The 21,826-nt window shown below is 53.6% G+C and overlaps 1 long non-coding RNA gene across 1 annotated transcript; it reads right to left on the bottom strand.

Annotated features, from left to right (window-relative positions):
- Nucleotides 1-684: 684 nt before the first annotated feature.
- On the bottom strand, nt 685-2,989 carry LOC138062579 (uncharacterized). The gene is made up of 3 exons (XR_011136525.1): nt 2,862-2,989; nt 2,603-2,707; nt 685-1,024 (listed from the first exon to the last, which is right to left on the bottom strand). It is a non-coding gene; the product is annotated as an uncharacterized lncRNA (long non-coding RNA).
- Nucleotides 2,990-21,826: the final 18,837 nt, after the last annotated feature.

The following is a 21,826-nucleotide window of genomic DNA, read 5'->3' as shown; positions in this document are numbered from 1 at the left end:
GTTGCAGAGCAGTGCAGCACATGCACCAGTTGTGTTGCTTGCAACTCCAGGCGTATGGCTACGTAGATAAAATATTGAGTTTCATGTCATTTGCCTTTCCCACTTTCATTTTCATTTCTGTGCCCTTGAAGCACCTGAGTGCTGTGCTGTCCCAAGGAACCGGATGCTGTTGTCACTAGGGCACCCTACCGGAATCTCGTATGGTTTGCTTAGGCAGAAAACAATCCTGACAACTTGTGTCTAAACTGTTTTCTGAGTCAAGAGATTGCCTTGGAGCCAGCCTTGCCCACGTTCCCCCACACAGAGGCTTATTAGGCAGATCTACAAATTTCCCTAGGAGAATCACTCCAGGGACTTTGAGATGGCTATTTATAGCCTGACTTAAGCGTATGCAGGCGTGTCACGTACAAGGCAGTCAGGATGTGTGCACTAAAAGCCTACCTCCCAACAGTTTGCCACTGCCAAGTGTAGTGGTTACAGTTTTCAGAAGAGAAATCGATTGAGCGTTTCCATGCCTTGACTACAGTGTCAGCTCTTTCTTCATATAGGCCAAAGCTTTACAAATTAGGAAGCTAAATTCCGTCTTGTGTTTCAGTGACTTTAGGAAGACAACTACCTTGATTTCCATCAGCACGCTTCCGTCGACATACAGCCTTCACTTTCTAGCCTGCTGAGAGTTGGCATTAAAGGAAGGGGTTTACAAGATGAAACAAGTTACTCTGCAGCTGATGATGTTTTCCTGACTATGGAAACAAAATTCCTAACTGGATACTGTTTCCATCAAATGCTTTGAAAGTGCATAACTTGGATACTGCTGGTAAACTCCTTCTAAGGCTGAATACTGAAATTCCAGTGTGTCAACAGTTCCTGGCAGGTCCATCTTCTCACAGACGGCTCGAGTAGTTCAAGGCTATGCCCCAGGTCAGGGGTCAGTGCTGGCCCTGGAAACAGTCCTCCCTTTCGTCAGGATCGGAGAAGCCACGTCGCTCTCTGATGTCCAGGAGCCAGGGTGCCAAGTTCCTGCCTTATTTTTTCAGAGAGGATGAGAAAGAAACGGATTTGGGATATAAGAGGTAACATTGGCCTCCTCAAAGAGTTCAAAGCCCTCCAGCCCAAGTAGCACTGCCTCAAACCCTGACACCTTTGAGCCTCTACCTGAAGCCTTTCTTGCAGCTCCTTCAAATAGTGTGACTAATGCTGTCCTGCTATCTGAAACCTTGCCGCTTCTCCCCAAACTAGTGCTGCTTCCACGCAGTCCATCTGCCTCCTCCCATTTCCACTTCATGTCTTCAGCAGCTCACTAAACGCAGCCCACTAGTCAGTCCTCACCCATGTATCTGATCTGTCTCCAGATGGACAGGCAGGAGGACTTGACAGGAAAGCCTGCCATTCCTTCCTAAAAGGATGTCAGTTCCTGGATTTGGTCTCCCCACATTTTTCACAATAGCTGAAGAGAAAGTCTACAGCTGGCAGCAAGAAAAAGGTTTTCTGCATGTCCAGATAACCACTTAAATCTCAACTAGAAAAGCTAGCCTGCTGTTTTCTAGAAGAGAATTTCAAAGCAGCAAATCCTGTGAAGGTTCTTGTTTCATTGCTTTCAGCAATGTTTACGTTGTTGAAACCAAAGAACTTAAAGTCGTAGTTCAGCCTACTGTGGGTTGAGTTTTGCTGACCCAGGATGCATACAGCTAATCGTTAAATCTACAGATAGCACTCCCATAAAGGTCTTTCAAGCAACAAAGTACAAGTGACTCCCACTAGATATACCTGGCCTGCTTAGAAACCACTCAGGCTGGCATGTACAGAGAACACACAGACAACAACCTCCCCAAGCCCACCTTTTTAAACCAGAAGACTGGTTTTAGGGAGTATGCTCCCCTTTTTTATTACAGCAGACACTAAGCCTTCAACCCTGACAAGGCATTGTTTGTATTTGGAATCCACATACGTTTGGCATTTTATCCATTCTTAAGAAACTAGTTTTTTCTACTCCTATAACAGCTCAGTCCTGACAGAAGTTTTGCAAGCACACAAATGTATTGATTCCTCAGGTCTCTTCTCCTGCAAACAGCTGAGTCAGCATTTGTAGTTCTAACACAGCCTCCATTGCCTTGGATGTCACACTTTGAATCTGTCACAGGACTTCTGGATAAGGCAATGGAAGAATGACCATTTCTCTTCTAAAAGCTGAAATTTGGTCAAAGAGACCACCCACATCATCAAAGTGTTCCTCAAGATGAATTCCACACAAGCCACGTGTCAAAGAAAGGTAAAGAAACTCCCATCATTGTCTCTATATGTTTTCTGTTATTCTTTCTGAATAACCTACTGTAGAGCAGAGGCACCGTGGGATTTTACATTAGACTCTTTAGAGTTTGCTCCTAACCCCTCCAAAGAAATCTAACTGCGCTTGAAGAATCCGTTCTAAAAGAGAGCCCACTTAAAGCCATCAGTGCCAACAGATTAAATCTTATGCCAGTGGATTAAACACTGCCCCCATTTAGATTCCATAGGAGAGCAGGGAGGGGAACACTTCACAGTCAGGCAGCTGCTCCTCGTCTTCAGTAATTTCCTCCCTCCCCTGTTCTCTAGTGACACTCACCTTCTGGAAGCTCTGTTAGGGCTCTGCTTCCTATGCCTCTGAAAATGTTCCTCATCATTAGAGGAGGAGGATGGGGAAGTACTGTTGTAGAGTTCATCTTTCCATCTGAAAGCATTGGAAAGGCAACAACAAAAACAAGGTTAAGAACACACTAAGTCCTGCCAAGACTCAAGGGAGCTCTCTCTCAGAATGTCCTGTGAGAGCTATGAACTTTCCAGTCCGTTTTATTCCTCAGGCACGTGATTTCAAAAAGCATTACCTGTTTTCCCTTGTGAGAGCAAAATTCAGTCTTCCTTGGGAAGGGGAAATGTTGAACTATGACTCCTCTGTGTCTCTGCCTTGGTTTTCCTCACAGTGTGCCTCTTTGCCACAGGTAGAGCAGGCAGTGGTGCATGGAGCTTGGAAAGCAGATGCAGATCTATTCAAAGGCAGCACCAGCTGGGTCTAGCAGCCTGCCAGTGGAAAGGCGTGCCTGGACATAAGTTCTCAGTCTTCTTTAACATCCTGGCAGGCTACAAAATAGATGGCGTAAAAAACCAAGTGACAATAGAGATTATCTGATGCCCTACATAACGCGGAAGTACTGACCGAGCTGCATACCCAGTTCTGCCTGTAAGCTAACAGTTGGTTCCAGCTTCTTTATTGACCCTAAGGACAGATGAGCTGCTCTGAATTTGGCATAGAAACAAGAACTGAGTTCCACCTCTGAGTCGAATGAAAAAGTTTTCATGAACCCTTTCTGAATCGTGGAACAGAAGAGACTAAGAATACTGGAAAGCTTCTAAACAGACTCTTCTGCTAAGTCTAACTAAATTACCTACCCGGTTTCCGAAATCCTTGGCTATCCTTGACGATTAAATAGTCTGATGAAGATTTTGAGAAGCGGCTTGTGGCTTCAAGTGCAGAACAAAAGGATTTCAGGTACAGAATCTCAGCCAATACTTCCTGAATCCTGTCATCCCTGACCTCAGGCGTTGCAGTTTTTGAAATCACTAGCTCTTGAAAGGTATTCTGTCTCCCAAGGAAAAGATCTGGCTTCCTTTGTACCTTCAGACTGTCACAGTTACCATACTACAAGGATTCTGTAATTACCACCCATCTGAAAATCCTTTAAAGCATTTTGGGGAGTTGTGACTGACACTACGACTGATAAAGAAGAACGATCGTTGGCCATACACTTACCGATTAGGTCTTTTGCAGCAAAGGCTTCATGACTGGGCACTTCTAAACATGCACGTTTGTGTGACTGCAGAAGACCAGCGTGCACACAATATCTTACTTTGTCTGAAAGCAAAGAATTCAGAAGAGTGTTACCAGCGCCTTTAAGATAAATCAGGTTAGCCGTGAGGCAGAACATGCGAGGTGTTTCACCCATCTCTTTTTGGACCACAGGGACGTTTCAAGTGTCTTTTATCAATGCCCAAGTCAAGTGGACTACACACACGCCTGCTTTTTCAGGAGGACTAAAAGTCACCCCAGAGAGAGCGAGGAAGCTGGTTTGGGTACTGTTCTTTGAGGGATACCCAGGCCATTGTTTTAACTCTGTGTGGAGAGCTTTAACTGAAAGCCGGGAAGTTTGATATGGAAACAGTAAAACTCAGTCGGTAACTCTTTGGTAAAAGTAGTGCAGTGAAATGGAAATGGTATTACCCAGCGCAGACTCCGAGTAGGAAACGAAGCTGAATTAGAGAGAGTAGACCTGTGGAAGTCACACTCTGCAAATGTTAGCATTACATCTGCAGTAGACCTCTGATACCCTTTAGACACAGACCAGTGTATCTAAAAAAAGGAAAACAGCAAGGAGTAGGCCAAGTGACAAAGAAATACAGCGTGTGCAGAGACCTGCATCTAGCAAAACCAGGGAACTTGACTTGCAGAATGACAGCAAGAAATTTAAAGAAAAGTAGCGTGGGTGTTTATATGCTTTTCCTTCCTGAAATTATATCCTGCTTGTACACAAGAAATCAGCCCTTCCCAGGAATTGCGCATATAACCTACTTTCCAACGGAGCTTGACAGCATTCAACAGTTTTCCTTGGTCTAAGCTCTTAGGGCATTCAAGAATCTTTGCCATTTTCCGCTTCTCAGTCTTAGCTTTCTTCTGACGACACGATAATTACACTACGCAGACCAACATGCAACTGTTCAAATACTATTGGAAAGTATATCAAATCCAAAATGCACCATACAGGCACCTATGGGTTTTACTCTTGTCATCATGCCAAGGACACGCTAGCCCTGACAACCTGCAAAACCTCAAGAACAATATGGGCAAGACACATTCCAGCAATCAGAAATCAGCACGGAGGAGCACGCATACCGATTTGTCACTAGCCTCAGTGATAACAATGGACAAAACACCCTCCCCTTGCTTAGACAAGAGTCAGCTGCTGGGAAAGCAGTTATTTCTTAAAGTTATTCCTTGTTATTCTGAGAAAATGGGTCAAGGAATTTTTTTCTTACTCTAGCGTGGTAATAAGTCTTGTAATCTAGTTACAAGGCTGAGCTCTGCCCCAGATGACATGAGCAACAACAGGCAAGTTCCCAACTGGAACATTCCCCAATGAGAAAAAACATACCCAATGCATGCAGGACAAGTTTATGCCAGTAGCTTCTGTAAAGTACCTGGAAAGTCTTCCACCGAGATGTTTACATTCAGATTACCTCCTGACAATTCTTGCTGGGCTCCTCAAAACCCATGTCAGGCTACTGCTATAGTGAGAGCAGGGCTTATCATTCAGAGTAGGACTATCCATTGCCTTGTATGCCCACCTGCCAACAGCCAGCTGTTGCCTTTTCTGTTCTGCTAGGTTGTAAGCATTTGGGAAAGGCACTGATTTCTTCTGCTGACTCTCTGTCCTGAGCTTACGAGCAGGGCCCTGGAGTCCATGACTGTGGTCTGTAAGCTCTGTGGCGATAGACAAATGTGAAGAGATAAAAATATCCAGCAGTTCAGCTTGTTTCCACTGTTTAAGGTAAGGCTTTGGGTCAGAAGCCAGTAAAGAAAACTGAAAGCCAGAACTAACCTCCACTGCCCTCTTCACTGTCCACAATTTCACAGTTTCACCCCCAGATTTTTCAGTTTCTTTCTCGTTCTTTCCTCCTCGGCTTTTCCTAATTAAAAGAGACAAGAAGGATCAGGCACAAGCATGCAGAAAATCTGACAGGTGCACACTCAGTGCCTACAGAGGAACTTCATCAAGGCTCTGCGTATGCACAAAAGATTAGCCTACAGTTCTACTCTGCAGAAAGCAAGTCCGGATCCCTGGAATCCAGCCATCTAGTTTTACTGATTTTCACAAGTTTGTATCTTTCAGTCTCATGAAGATGAGGAAATCAGTGCAGGATTTAATAGAAGAAGGAAACCTAGACTTGTAAATGTAGGTCATGGCCTACTTTGCTCTCTGTTAACATGCTTACTCCTGGCCCAGGAAATGTTAAAAAAAAAAAAAAAAAAAAAAGAAGATGAGCAAAGCAAAAAGCAGGACATTCACCGAGATTCCTGGAGTACAGGACTCTATTTTTGCTCTTTATCCTAGAGTTCTCAAAGAACAGGGCAGTAGTAGCTGCAGGGAGCACCCAGGAGGAGAGAACAGGAACATCATGTTGGCAGCCAAGATTAACCCCCAGAATTTCTGCTCTTAACCGCGGTTCAGTAAATGTGGAAGTTGCTGCAAATTTCTCATCCAGATTCAAAACTGAGTGTATCAGCTAATCACCGACTACTAATGCACCAGTAGAATCCTGAAAAAAGCAATAGTCTCTCCGCAGCCACCAAAGTGTTCTTAGTGGCACTTGAGGGATATCATAGGAAATACCGTGGCTGATTGTTACAGATAACAGAGGTTGCTCTAGGGACAGAGAACCAGTTACACTCCCAGGCAATGCTGGCACCAGAACAAACACCCCGAAAGTTGCCATTGGGAAGTGCACTTTGGATCTGAGAAGGCTTCAAATCCCTGGAAAGGAAATTCTGGAAGTAGCTCTCGAGCAAGGGAATGCTTCACATGGGAGCTTAAGTCAAGTCATGAAAATGATTTGAGGATACCTTTGCCTGTAACAGGTGACTAAAGTGGAGGACACAGGAGACTCTTAGTGAGGTGATGAAATGTCAGCAAAACAGGTACACAGAAATACAAACCGGAGTCTGGGTTATCACCAGACTCTTAAATCTGCAATGCAGCTTTAATGGCTAATCTCCACAAACGCAGAGGAGCAGAGGAACAATGACAGGCTGAGGAACCCCCTGTAACTTCATCAGGTCCGAGAGAGCGCCTGAACCTGGCTCCTCAACCCACTGTCCTGGTGTGACACCCACCACATGAGTCCATGTGCAGACCTTGCAGACCCTCTTGCTGGGGGTAACTGCCTGCAGGTGTAGGGGATGCATTATGGGATTCCAGGAAGAACATCCTGAAATTGAATGAGCCTTAATGTGGGATGTTTCGGAGGAGGCCCAAAGGCTGTGAAAGGGAGGGATCAAGCTGGTTTGGGGAGGAACCAATGCGGAGAAGCAGAGGGGGAAAAGGGATGCAAGGGGCAGAGAGCTTCTGACCAGGTGCCTGGTCAGCAAGCTTCTCTAGCCATGCCCTGGGCCTGATAACTGCAGCCGGTCCTGTCTTCTTCTTAAATCCCTTTTCCAGCTGTTGTCCAGGCTGAGGAAACTCTCTACACTGTGTGCCTGTGTGTCTAAGGAGGTCCAAGTGCCAGCCACTGGTGAAGGGGCCAGGGGTCACTGGGGCATGTGAGCTGAGGGTGCTCGCAGCTGGAGAGAGCGAGTGTGCACATTGTGCTGGACCTGTTAGCAGAGAGACCCTTTTGCATGGGTGTGTCTTGGGGAATCAGTGCCTAACAGGCCTTAATGGCCCTGACCAGCCTCACCCGCAGCCTCCACCCATACCCTCTGCCCATGGTGCCAGGGCATCACTGAAGACCAGCCCTGGACCTTCAGTCCCTGCCTGAGCGACAGTGTAGGAGGACTGGTCTCCAGCACAGCCGCAGCCATGTCCGTGCCTGGCCATGGACCCTGAGAATCTGCACTCTGACCTGCAGAGTGATTTCCAAGCCAGGCCTTGGACCTGCCTCGTCACAATAGATTTGCCCCACGATCACTGGACTGTGTCTGACACTGATCACCCTCAACACACCTGAGGATTGACTTCTCGGCTTGACTGTGGACATGCCACATCACCACACACTTTCCTGATGGTCTGGATCCTTGCTTGAACCTGCACAGCATCCCCGCGCCTGCCCGTATTTGCCTCGCTCGGGTACTGGGGGGTGGGCGCTGGCTGGTGAGGCCCCTGCCCTGCCAGCTGGGTTACTGCCTTTGGCTCTCCATTCCTGTGGGAACAGCTGACCCTCACCGCTCCCCGACAGTGAGACTGCTGGGAGACCAGGGCTCGAGGGGCCATTACTGCATAGTCTGAGTGTCTAAGGCCACTTCCTGGTGTGATTGAGTGCGTAGGTGCGAGGGGACCTCCAGGACCACAGCTGGAGTGGGGCTGTGGGTCTCTGGGGTTCACATGCCCAGAAACCAGAGACTGGGGAGACCAGGGGATCCAGGGCTGAGCGACTCAGTGGACCTGCCTGTCTAAGGCCAGACCTGGGCAGATCCATGTTGTAGGTATGGATATCAATAGCTGTTTTTTCCACTCATGGGCTTTTGTCCTGATCAGTCGGAGAGAGGAACAGGATCTGGCCTGTGCTTTGTGGGAGTGCTGTGTTTTCTGTGTTGATCTGTGTGGTCAGTGATACCTGTATGGAGGGTGTGTAGGTGTGCTTGTCTGCCTATTGGGAAAACAGGCTCAGGCTCGCTACTGCCTGGACAAGGAGACATGGAGCTGTGGCAGCCTCGCTTCCGTTGGGCTGTTGGACTCAGCGTCTCCTACCTGAGTGCACCTACAGGGCTGAGTGGAGGCAAGCTCATGTGGGAGCTGCCACTGCTGCTCTCACTGCTGGCCTCTCTGTAGCACTGGCGCTGAAAAGCATCTGCCTAGAGGGGTATTATCCCAGCTGCTCAACTCCTCCTAAAAAGGCCCAAGGAAGATGGTTGGTGCCTCTTCCGAGCAGGGGCGACCAGCCTTTTGCTTGCCTTGGATTTCCCTGCAGGAAAGGGGAAGAGCTGTTAAATGCCACGGGCTATCCCACAGGCCTCCGTATGGCCACTGCAGCATACACAGCTCTGTCTGGATCACCTCTCCTTTCAGCTAGGAAGCTCAGGAGCAAGTGCAAGCCAGATCGTGGAGTGGGGAATCGAGGTCTCTGGGTGCTGCAGGGGCTCTCCCCCAGGGACCCCCCACCAAAGTAAACCCTGTCCCAGGGCCAGCACTGAACAGCCCAGGGACTGGCTGAGACCCAGAGGGCAGAAGTGACATTCCCCAGACTTGTCTGCCAGCAGTGCGCTGGAGCTGGGAGAGAACCCAGGTGTCCAGGCTCCTAGTCAGCTCCTCCCCTCCTCTACTCCATAGACCCCTGCCCTTCCCCTTGCAGTGCCAACAATGTGCGGACAGGTCTCTTTTCCCCATTTGGAGTCCCAGGAATTAAGGGGGATCTTTGGCCACAGCATGCTGCATACTTCTGCAACGTGCCCGTTTAATGCTTAATCCTCTTGCTCCAGACCAACCACAGGAGATATCTTGGGGACAAAGGCACTCGCACCAGCTCCGTGATTTCTGAGTCCAGCGAACCGCATCCGTGGGTCAGAAGAGGAGCAACTCGGAATGGGTGAAATAACAAGAGAAGGGAAGAGAAGAAAGAGGGGAAAAAAGAATCAGTGTAAATGCAGCAACTTAGGAAGTTACTGTTGGTCTCGCTCATCTACTGCCATAACTAAGGGCAAAGTGCAATGAACGCTAGCAGCATTATGCTGTTTGGGGAAGTCCAGGTAAACTGGTGCTGCTGGCTAGCTAGCCTGCCGAGGAAAATACATGTTATCCTTGTACTTACCCTGAGATTTGCACTGTGGTCAGCTTCTATCGCTGCTGCAGCACCTTTACTGAGGCAGCCTGAAAGAATGCAAACAGAAACGGAGTGCCCATACCTCCTGTGAGAATGGGTTGGGCTTTCAAGAACAAGACGCTCTGAAAGACGGAAAGAAACTCCCCTGATTCACCCGGGAAAAACATTTTCACAGCCAGTGGACAAGCTGCACCAATTTCCTGGCAAACATCAACAAGTCCTACAGTCTGTTCCAGCATGCATTTCCCCTAAACGCCTGGCCTGTTGTTTATTTGGGCTGCACTGACAGCAGATGTGCTGCTCTCCAGCAACTCCAGCCACAGCATGAGAAAGGCAGGAGCACAGCTCCCATCACCTTGCTCAGTGTGCACTCGAGAGGACCGGCAGGAGAAGGAGCAGGGTACCGTTTTGCCTCTGCTCTCCTGCCTGTGGGATCTTGCAGTGAACTGCCAAATGCTTTGATTTCCTTTCCTTGTTAGGGGCACTAAACCCACCCACAGGTTTCGCCTTGCTTCTCAGGCCTCTTTCAAGGTACACTGAGAAACCTTGAGGGCAGCTGCCACGGACCCAATCCCCATCAAAGCTGCCTTTCATTTACTGAGGGAAGGAGCTCATCACCAGGGCTTTCACACAGCCTCTGCTCTCAAACTGACTGCTGGCACTGCAATTTCTCACGTCGGACAAAGCTTCCTTGCCATAACTGGAGTGAAATTCCCCCACAAGGTAATACAGTACCTGCTGACGTTCTGCCCACCAAGAGGATCAGGCTCTTGCTGAGAAGCACAGCCATCCTTCAGAGACGCCAACACGCCATGCTCCCAAACATCGACATGCGACTGTGCAGTCAGTGACCAAACGTGTTGCAGCTTGCCTACATAGGGCAGAGAGAGAGCACAGGTGGCTTCGCTGAGTAGCATCATCCTCAACCCCAGCAGGAAAAGACAAAGACTCCTTCCCTTACAGAGAGCAGCAAGCTAGGTGCATTGCCACTGGATTACTGACAACAGGCCAACAACCTCATGGGAAGGACAAACCACCTGGGACAGAAATGTAATCAGTGTGGCTTTTTTCCTGGTTTTCCCCCTCTGGTTAGGCGCCTCCAGGATCACTTCTGCTAGTGCTCCAGATAGGCCAGAGGACACAACTGCATGCTGTTCATTGCTTGCTGCCACCCAGGGGTCTCACAGCAAACATGGGCAGACCTGCTTTCCTGCAGCAAAAAAAACCCCAAAACAAACCAAAAACAAAACAAAGCACCCACACCCCTGAGGAGTGCTCTGATGGCTTTCCAGACTGGTGGTATTTTCAGGAAAAAAAAGACAGTCTGCACTGCAGTCAGTGATCCGAGGGAACAGGAATAACACTGGGCTCTGGATCCCAAGACGAGCAGAAGGGAAAGCAGTTCAAAAAGAAGAACACACTTCCTCGCTTTGAGACAAGCCTCTAGCCACCGCAGGAGAGACACATAATAGCAAGAGAAGGCTCTTGTACAAACCTCTCAGGGCCTGTTATATTCCTATAGGGAATGGGTGCTATAAACGTGGGTGGGTATTTCCTCCCGGTCTGGACAACACAGAAACAACGGGGATGGGGGGAAGAGAGGGCAGGGAGGAAGAAGAATGCAACCACCTCATGTATTTTCCCAAAGTATTTCCCAGTACCTGATAGGCAGCAGAGGGAAGCTGAAGCTGCAGAATAAGGAGCTGGCTCCAGGTTTGCAGAGTGCTCTCTGGTGGCTCTCCCCCTCCCTGTGGCTGGACTCCTCAGCCCTCCTCTTCCCTGCAGCAGCTCAACTCGGGCTGTCTGGTGTGTGGTGAACGCTCGCCCATCTCTCACAGCCTTTTCAGTGCTCTTGCAGCAAAAGGAACTCACTAGAACAGTAGGAGATGGCACATCCACAATAACAGCTCTACCTCTCCCTACTTCCCTACTGCTGGCTCTGAGGCAGGAAAACATCAGAGCTCCTCTGCTTAGCAGAAGCAAGGACAGTTCCCCCTGCCCCCTCCAAATGCTTCCTCTCTCTTATCATCCAAGACAGATGAATCCTTTAGGCTGCCTCCTTCCCACAAAAGAGGGGCCCAAAATAAACACAACTACACCTTGAATGCAGGAACTGCTGATGGTCAACCTCAGCTATAGGCATCGGGTGCCACCAACACATGAAAGAACACCATAACCAGAGCATGTTGCAGCAGGAGCCTCTTGAAAGGGATCTTCAACTCATGCCTCTGACTTCTCTTCCACTTTCTCTCAAGCTCTCTCATTGCTATATGTTACCACACTCCAAAATAAGGTTCCCTTACAAAAGCCCTCCCTATTCTGCTGGAAAGTGCTTCCGAAAAGGTCACGTAGCCTCTTTCCACTTAAATCAAATGCTGATAAGAGCATCTGCTTGTAGAAATGCTAATAGGAGCAACTCCCAGCTGCTGCATTAGGCAAAGTATAGGCCCTCTTGCAGAAGCTGCCCCCAGCAGTTATGAGGTTTCCTCTGTGGCAGTGAGAAATAGCAGTGTACAGCAAATGTGATGCGACACTATTTAAGAAAGCATACTTAATGTACATCCCCTACTTATTCTGTGCTATTAACAATAATTCTACACACACATAGTCCATCCACATCTGTTACCAAACAACAAAATTCCAGCCAGTTCCCACTATACAACAAACGAAACCTTAAGCAAAAAAACAATTCCAAACCACGACATGGGCTGTTCCACTCTCACCCTCCATTCACACCTTGCCCCACACACCCACACTCTTTCCTACACCTCCTCCTCCCCTTCCTCCACTCACACACCCTTCCCAAGCTCTACTCTCCCGACCCACGCACACACTCACCTATCAACCTCCCACCTGCTTCCCACCTCCTCACCTTGCCACACACACACAACACGCACCCCTACTCAACCAACTCCTCTGCACCACCACCAACACACCCTTCCTCTCCCCTCCACATACAACCTCCCCCTGCAACACCCAACGCACCCACCACAACACCTAACACACTCTCCCCAGACCTCCCTAAACAAAACCTTGCCACCACCCACCTGCGAGCTGCTGCCTGCGCTTGTCCACTCCATCGTCTGGGCTGTGCTGCCTGATGACACCCCAGCGCTCTTCGCCGCCTGCACAACACAACCACCCATTTCCACACAAAGCCACACACAAAGCCCCTCCAACACACACTGCCTCTTCCCTCCCATCTCCTGCCACACCACAACGCCAACAAACACATTGCCACGCCTGCCCGCAACAAACCCTCTCCTCCTCTCCTCCACTCCACACAACCAAAGGCACACAAGCCTGCACACACTACCTCCTTCCAAGCTCGCTCTTCCAAGACCACCTCCCAGCGCCCCCTCTTTCCTCACCCTCACACACCCTGCACCAGCCACCCTTCCCCGTGTCCTGCCCAACACACAGGCCTCCTCCCACCTCCACCACGCCTGCCCACGGGGACCCCGCCTCACTCCACCCACCTCTCACCCCTTTGCCCTTCATGCCTCCTACACTACCTAGCCTACACACACCTCCTCACCTCTCTTCTCCCTCCTCCTCCTCCTCCAACAACCAGGACGCACCCACCTTCCCCCATCCTCACCTGCCCTCCACCACCTCCGCACACAGACACTCCCCTTCCCACTCACCCTCCACACCCTCCAACACACTCCCCCCACAAACCCTCCGCCCCACACCCCTCACAACCCACCCCACACACCACCACAACAACACCCAACAACAACCCCCACAGCCACAACAACAAAACACACCCCACTACACACACAGCCCCACTCCACAACAACCCCTCCAGACCTCTCACCCTCCATTCACACCTTGCCCCACACACCCACACTCTTTCTACACCTCCTCCTCCCCTTCCTCCACTCACACACCCTTCCCAAGCTCTACTCTCCCCTGACCCACGCACACACTCACCTATCAACCTCCCACCTGCTTCCCACCTCCTCACCTTGCCACACACACACACAACACGCACCCCTACTCAAACACCTCCTCTGCACCACCACCAACACACCCTTCCTCTCCCCTCCACATACAACCTCCCCCTGCAACACCCAACGCACCCACCCCAACACCTAACACACTCTCCCCAGACCTCCCTAAACAAAACCTTGCCACCACCCACCTGCGAGCTGCTGCCTGCGCTTGTCCACTCCATCGTCTGGGCTGTGCTGCCTGATGACACCCCAGCGCTCTTCGCCGCCTGCACAACACAACCACCCATTTCCACACAAAGCCACACACAAAGCCCCTCCAACACACACTGCCTCTTCCCTCCCATCTCCTGCCACACCACAACGCCAACAAACACATTGCCACGCCTGCCCGCAACAAACCCTCTCCTCCTCTCCTCCACTCCACACAACCAAAGGCACACAAGCCTGCACACACTACCTCCTTCCAAGCTCGCTCTTCCAAGACCACCTCCCAGCGCCCCCTCTTTCCTCACCCTCACACACCCTGCACCAGCCACCCTTCCCCGTGTCCTGCCCACCACACAGGCCTCCTCCCACCTCCACCACGCCTGCCCACGGGGACCCCGCCTCACTCCACCCACCTCTCACCCCTTTGCCCTTCATGCCTCCTACACTACCTAGCCTACACACACCTCCTCACCTCTCTTCTCCCTCCTCCTCCTCCTCCAACAACCAGGACGCACCCACCTTCCCCCATCCTCACCTGCCCTCCACCACCTCCGCACACAGACACTCCCCTTCCCACTCACCCTCCACACCCTCCAACACACTCCCCCCACAAACCCTCCGCCCCACACCCCTCACAACCCACCCCACACACCACCACAACAACACCCAGGAACAACCCCCACAGCCACAACAACAAAACACACCCCACTACACACACAGCCCCACTCCACAACAACCCCTCCAGACCTCTCACCCTCCATTCACACCTTGCCCCACACACCCACACTCTTTCTACACCTCCTCCTCCCCTTCCTCCACTCACACACCCTTCCCAAGCTCTACTCTCCCCTGACCCACGCACACACTCACCTATCAACCTCCCACCTGCTTCCCACCTCCTCACCTTGCCACACACACACACAACACGCACCCCTACTCAAACACCTCCTCTGCACCACCACCAACACACCCTTCCTCTCCCCTCCACGTACAACCTCCCCCTGCAACACCCAACGCACCCACCCCAACACCTAACACAATCTCCCCAGACCTCCCTAAACAAAACCTTGCCACCACCCACCTGCGAGCTGCTGCCTGCGCTTGTCCACTCCATCGGCTGGGCTGTGCTGCCTGATGACACCCCAGCGCTCTTCGCCGCCTGCACAACACAACCACCCATTTCCACACAAAGCCACACACAAAGCCCCTCCAACACACACTGCCTCTTCCCTCCCATCTCCTGCCACACCACAACGCCAACAAACACATTCCCACGCCTGCCCACAACAAACCCTCTCCTCCTCTCCTCCACTCCACACAACCAAAGGCACACAAGCCTGCACACACTACCTCCTTCCAAGCTCGCTCTTCCAAGACCACCTCCCAGCGCCCCCTCTTTCCTCACCCTCACACACCCTGCACCAGCCACCCTTCCCCGTGTCCTGCCCAACACACAGGCCTCCTCCCACCTCCACCACGCCTGCCCACGGGGACCCCGCCTCACTCCACCCACCTCTCACCCCTTTGCCCTTCATGCCTCCTACACTACCTAGCCTACACACACCTCCTCACCTCTCTTCTCCCTCCTCCTCCTCCTCCAACAACCAGGACGCACCCACCTTCCCCCATCCTCACCTGCCCTCCACCACCTCCGCACACAGACACTCCCCTTCCCACTCACCATCCACACCCTCCAACACACTCCCCCCACAAACCCTCCGCCCCACACCCCTCACAACCCACCCCACACACCACCACAACACCCAACAACAACCCCCACAGCCACAACAACAAAACACACCCCACTACACACACAGCCCCACTCCACAACAACCCCTCCAGCCCTCTCACCCTCCATTCACACCTTGCCCCACACACCCACACTCTTTCTACACCTCCTCCTCCCCTTCCTCCACTCACACACCCTTCCCAAGCTCTACTCTCCCCTGACCCACGCACACACTCACCTATCAACCTCCCACCTGATTCCCACCTCCTCACCTTGCCACACACACACACAACACGCACCCCTACTCAAACACCTCCTCTGCACCACCACCAACACACCCTTCCTCTCCCCTCCACATACAACCTCCCCCTGCAACACCCAACGCACCCACCCCAACACCTAACACACTCTCCCCAGACCTCCCTAAACCAAACCTTGCCACCACCCACCTGCGAGCTGCTGCCTGCGCTTGTCCACTCCATCGGCTGGGCTGTGCTGCCTGATGACACCCCAGCGCTCTTCGCCGCCTGCACAACACAACCACCCATTTCCACACAAAGCCACACACAAAGCCCCTCCAACACACACTGCCTCTTCCCTCCCATCTCCTGCCACACCACAACGCCAACAAACACATTCCCACGCCTGCCCGCAACAAACCCTCTCCTCCTCTCCTCCACTCCACACAACCAAAGGCACACAAGCCTGCACACACTACCTCCTTCCAAGCTCGCTCTTCCAAGACCACCTCCCAGTGCCCCCTCTTTCCTCACCCTCACACACCCTGCACCAGCCACCCTTCCCCGTGTCCTGCCCAACACACAGGCCTCCTCCCACCTCCACCACGCCTGCCCACGGGGACCCCACCTCACTCCACCCACCTCTCACCCCTTTGCCCTTCATGCCTCCTACACTACCTAGCCTACACACACCTCCTCACCTCTCCTCTCCCTCCTCCTCCTCCAACTACCAGGACGCACCCACCTTCCCCCATCCTCACCTGCCCTCCACCACCTCCGCACACAGACACTCCCCTTCCCACTCACCCACCACACCCTCCAACACACTCCCCCCACAAACCCTCCGCCCCACACCCCTCACAACCCACCCCACACACCACCACAACAACACCCAACAACAACCCCCACAGCCACAACAACAAAACACACCCCACTACACACACAGCCCCACTCCACAACAACCCCTCCAGCCCTCTCACCCTCCATTCACACCTTGCCCCACACACCCACACTCTTTCCTACACCTCCTCCTCCACTTCCTCCACTCACACACCCTTCCCAAGCTCTACTCTCCCCTGACCCACGCACACACTCACCTATCAACCTCCCACCCGCTTCCCACCTCCTCACCTTGCCACACACACACAACACGCACTCCTACTTAACCACCTCCTCTGCACCACCACCAACACACCCTTCCTCTCCCCTCCACATACAACCTCCCCCTGCAACACCCAACGCACCCACCACAACACCTAACACACTCTCCCCAGACCTCCCTAAACAAAACCTTGCCACCACCCACCTGAGAGCTGCTGCCTGCGCTTGTCCACTCCATGGGCTGGGCTGTGCTGCCTGACGACACCCCAGCGCTCTTCGCCGCCTGCACAACACAACCACCCATTTCCACACAAAGCCACACACAAAGCCCCTCCAACACACACTGCCTCTTCCCTCCCATCTCCTGCCACACCACAACGCCAACAAACACATTCCCACGCCTGCCCGCAACAAACCCTCTCCTCCTCTCCTCCACTCCACACAACCAAAGGCACACAAGCCTGCACACACTACCTCCTTCCAAGCTTGCTCTTCCAAGACCACCTCCCAGAGCCCCCTCTTTCCTCACCCTCACACACCCTGCACCAGCCACCCTTCCCCGTGTCCTGCCCAACACACAGGCCTCCTCCCACCTCCACCACGCCTGCCCACGGGGACCCCGCCTCACTCCACCCACCTCTCACCCCTTTGCCCTTCATGCCTCCTACACTACCTAGCCTACACACACCTCCTCACCTCTCCTCTCCATCCTCCTCCTCCTCCAACAACCAGGACGCACCCACCTTCCCCCATCCTCACCTGCCCTCCACCACCTCCGCACACAGACACTCCCCTTCCCACTCACCCACCACACCCTCCAACACACTCCCCCCACAAACCCTCCGCCCCACACCCCTCACAACCCACCCCACACACCACCACAACAACACCCAACAACCCCCACAGCCACAACAACAAAACACACCCCACTACACACACAGCCCCACTCCACAACAACCCCTCCAGCCCTCTCACCCTCCATTCACACCTTGCCCCACACACCCACACTCTTTCTACACCTCCTCCTCCCCTTCCTCCACTCACACACCCTTCCCAAGCTCTACTCTCCCCTGACCCACGCACACACTCACCTATCAACCTCCCACCTGCTTCCCACCTCCTCACCTTGCCACACACACACACAACACGCACCCCTACTCAAACACCTCCTCTGCACCACCACCAACACACCCTTCCTCTCCCCTCCACATACAACCTCCCCCTGCAACACCCAACGCACCCACCACAACACCTAACACACTCTCCCCAGACCTCCCTAAACAAAACCTTGCCACCACCCACCTGCGAGCTGCTGCCTGCGCTTGTCCACTCCATGGGCTGGGCTGTGCTGCCTGACGACACCCCAGCGCTCTTCGCCGCCTGCACAACACAACCACCCATTTCCACACAAAGCCACACACAAAGCCCCTCCAACACACACTGCCTCTTCCCTCCCATCTCCTGCCACACCACAACGCCAACAAACACATTCCCACGCCTGCCCGCAACAAACCCTCTCCTCCTCTCCTCCACTCCACACAACCAAAGGCACACAAGCCTGCACACACTACCTCCTTCCAAGCTCGCTCTTCCAAGACCACCTCCCAGCGCCCCCTCTTTCCTCACCCTCACACACCCTGCACCAGCCACCCTTCCCCGTGTCCTGCCCAACACACAGGCCTCCTCCCACCTCCACCACGCCTGCCCACGGGGACCCCACCTCACTCCACCCACCTCTCACCCCTTTGCCCTTCATGCCTCCTACACTACCTAGCCTACACACACCTCCTCACCTCTCCTCTCCCTCCTCCTCCTCCAACTACCAGGACGCACCCACCTTCCCCCATCCTCACCTGCCCTCCACCACCTCCTCACACAGACACTCCCCTTCCCACTCACCCTCCACACCCTCCAACACCTTCCCCCCACAAACCCTCCGCCCCACACCCCTCACAACCCACCCCACACACCACCACCACAACACCCAACAACAACCCCCACAGCCACAACAACAAAACACACCCCACTACACACACAGCCCCACTCCACAACAACCCCTCCAGACCTCTCACCCTCCATTCACACCTTGCCCCACACACCCACACTCTTTCCTACACCTCCTCCTCCACTTCCTCCACTCACACACCCTTCCCAAGCTCTGCTCTCCCCTGACCCACGCACACACTCACCTATCAACCTCCCACCTGCTTCCCACCTCCTCACCTTGCCACACACACACACAACACGCACCCCTACTCAACCAACTCCTCTGCACCACCACCAACACACCCTTCCTCTCCCCTCCACATACAACCTCCCCCTGCAACACCCAACGCACCCACCACAACACCTAACACACTCTCCCCAGACCTCCCTAAACAAAACCTTGCCACCACCCACCTGCGAGCTGCTGCCTGCGCTTGTCCACTCCATCGGCTGGGCTGTGCTGCCTGATGACAGCCTAGCTCTCTTCGCCGCCTGCACAACACAACCACCCATTTCCACACAAAGCCACACACAAAGCCCCTCCAACACACACTGCCTCTTCCCTCCCATCTCCTGCCACACCACAACGCCAACAAACACATTCCCACGCCTGCCCGCAACAAACCCTCTCCTCCTCTCCTCCACTCCACACAACCAAAGGCACACAAGCCTGCACACACTACCTCCTTCCAAGCTTGCTCTTCCAAGACCACCTCCCAGCGCCCCCTCTTTCCTCACCCTCACACACCCTGCACCAGCCACCCTTCCCCGTGTCCTGCCCAACACACAGGCCTCCTCCCACCTCCACCACGCCTGCCCATGGGGACCCCGCCTCACTCCACCCACCTCTCACCCCTTTGCCCTTCATGCCTCCTACACTACCTAGCCTACACACACCTCCTCACCTCTCCTCTCCCTCCTCCTCCTCCTCCAACAACCAGGACGCACCCACCTTCCCCCATCCTCACCTGCCCTCCACCACCTCCGCACACAGACACTCCCCTTCTCACTCACCCTCCACACCCTCCAACACCTTCCCCCCACAAACCCTCCGCCCCACACCCCTCACAACCCACCCCACACACCACCACAACACCCAACAACAACCCCCACAGCCACAACAACAAAACACACCCCACTACACACACAGCCCCACTCCACAACAACCCCTCCAGCCCTCTCACCCTCCATTCACACCTTGCCCCACACACCCACACTCTTTCCTACACCTCCTCCTCCCCTTCCTCCACTCACACACCCTTCCCAAGCTCTGCTCTCCCCTGACCCACGCACACACTCACCTATCAACCTCCCACCCGCTTCCCACCTCCTCACCTTGCCACACACACACACAACACGCACCCCTACTCAAACACCTCCTCTGCACCACCAACAACACACCCTTCCTCTCCCCTCCACATACAACCTCCCCCTGCAACACCCAACGCACCCACCCCAACACCTAACACACTCTCCCCAGACCTCCCTAAACAAAACCTTGCCACCACCCACCTGCGAGCTGCTGCCTGCGCTTGTCCACTCCATCGGCTGGGCTGTGCTGCCTGATGACAGCCTAGCTCTCTTCGCCGCCTGCACAACACAACCACCCATTTCCACACAAAGCCACACACAAAGCCCCTCCAACACACACTGCCTCTTCCCTCCCATCTCCTGCCACACCACAACGCCAACAAACACATTCCCACGCCTGCCCGCAACAAACCCTCTCCTCCTCTCCTCCACTCCACACAACCAAAGGCACACAAGCCTGCACACACTACCTCCTTCCAAGCTTGCTCTTCCAAGACCACCTCCCAGCGCCCCCTCTTTCCTCACCCTCACACACCCTGCACCAGCCACCCTTCCCCGTGTCCTGCCCAACACACAGGCCTCCTCCCACCTCCACCACGCCTGCCCATGGGGACCCCGCCTCACTCCACCCACCTCTCACCCCTTTGCCCTTCATGCCTCCTACACTACCTAGCCTACACACACCTCCTCACCTCTCCTCTCCCTCCTCCTCCTCCTCCAACAACCAGGACGCACCCACCTTCCCCCATCCTCACCTGCCCTCCACCACCTCCGCACACAGACGCTCCCCTTCCCACTCACCCTCCACACCCTCCAACACCTTCCCCCCACAAACCCTCCGCCCCACACCCCTCACAACCCACCCCACACACCACCACAACACCCAACAACAACCCCCACAGCCACAACAACACACACCCCACTACACACACAGCCCCACTCCACAACAACCCCTCCAGCCCTCTCACCCTCCATTCACACCTTGCCCCACACATCCATACTCTTTCCTACACCTCCTCCTCCCCTTCCTCCACTCACACACCCTTCCCAAGCTCTACTCTCCCCTGACCCACGCACACACTCACCTATCAACCTCCCACCCGCTTCCCACCTCCTCACCTTGCCACACACACACAACACGCACCCCTACTCAACCAAATCCTCTGCACCACCACCAACACACCCTTCCTCTCCCCTCCACATACAACCTCCCCCTGCAACACCCAACGCACCCACCACAACACCTAACACACTCTCCCCAGACCTCCCTAAACAAAAACCTGCCACCACCCACCTGCGAGCTGCTGCCTGCGCTTGTCCACTCCATGGGCTGGGCTGTGCTGCCTGACGACACCCCAGCGCTCTTCGCCGCCTGCACAACACAACCACCCATTTCCACACAAAGCCACACACAAAGCCCCTCCAACATACACTGCCTCTTCCCTCCCATCTCCTGCCACACCACAACGCCAACAAACACATTCCCACGCCTGCCCGCAACAAACCCTCTCCTCCTCTCCACACAACCAAAGGCACACAAGCCTGCACACACTACCTCCTTCCAAGCTCGCTCTTCCAAGACCACCTCCCAGCGCCCCCTCTTTCCTCACCCTCACACACCCTGCACCAGCCACCCTTCCCCGTGTCCTGCCCAAAACACAGGCCTCCTCCCACCTCCACCACGCCTGCCCACGGGGACCCCGCCTCACTCCACCCACCTCTCACCCCTTTGC

The sequence above is a fragment of the Struthio camelus genome, chromosome 28 (assembly GCF_040807025.1).
Source record: "Struthio camelus isolate bStrCam1 chromosome 28, bStrCam1.hap1, whole genome shotgun sequence".
NCBI lineage: Eukaryota > Metazoa > Chordata > Aves > Struthioniformes > Struthionidae > Struthio > Struthio camelus.
This window is presented reverse-complemented; position numbering and strand designations above follow the sequence as displayed.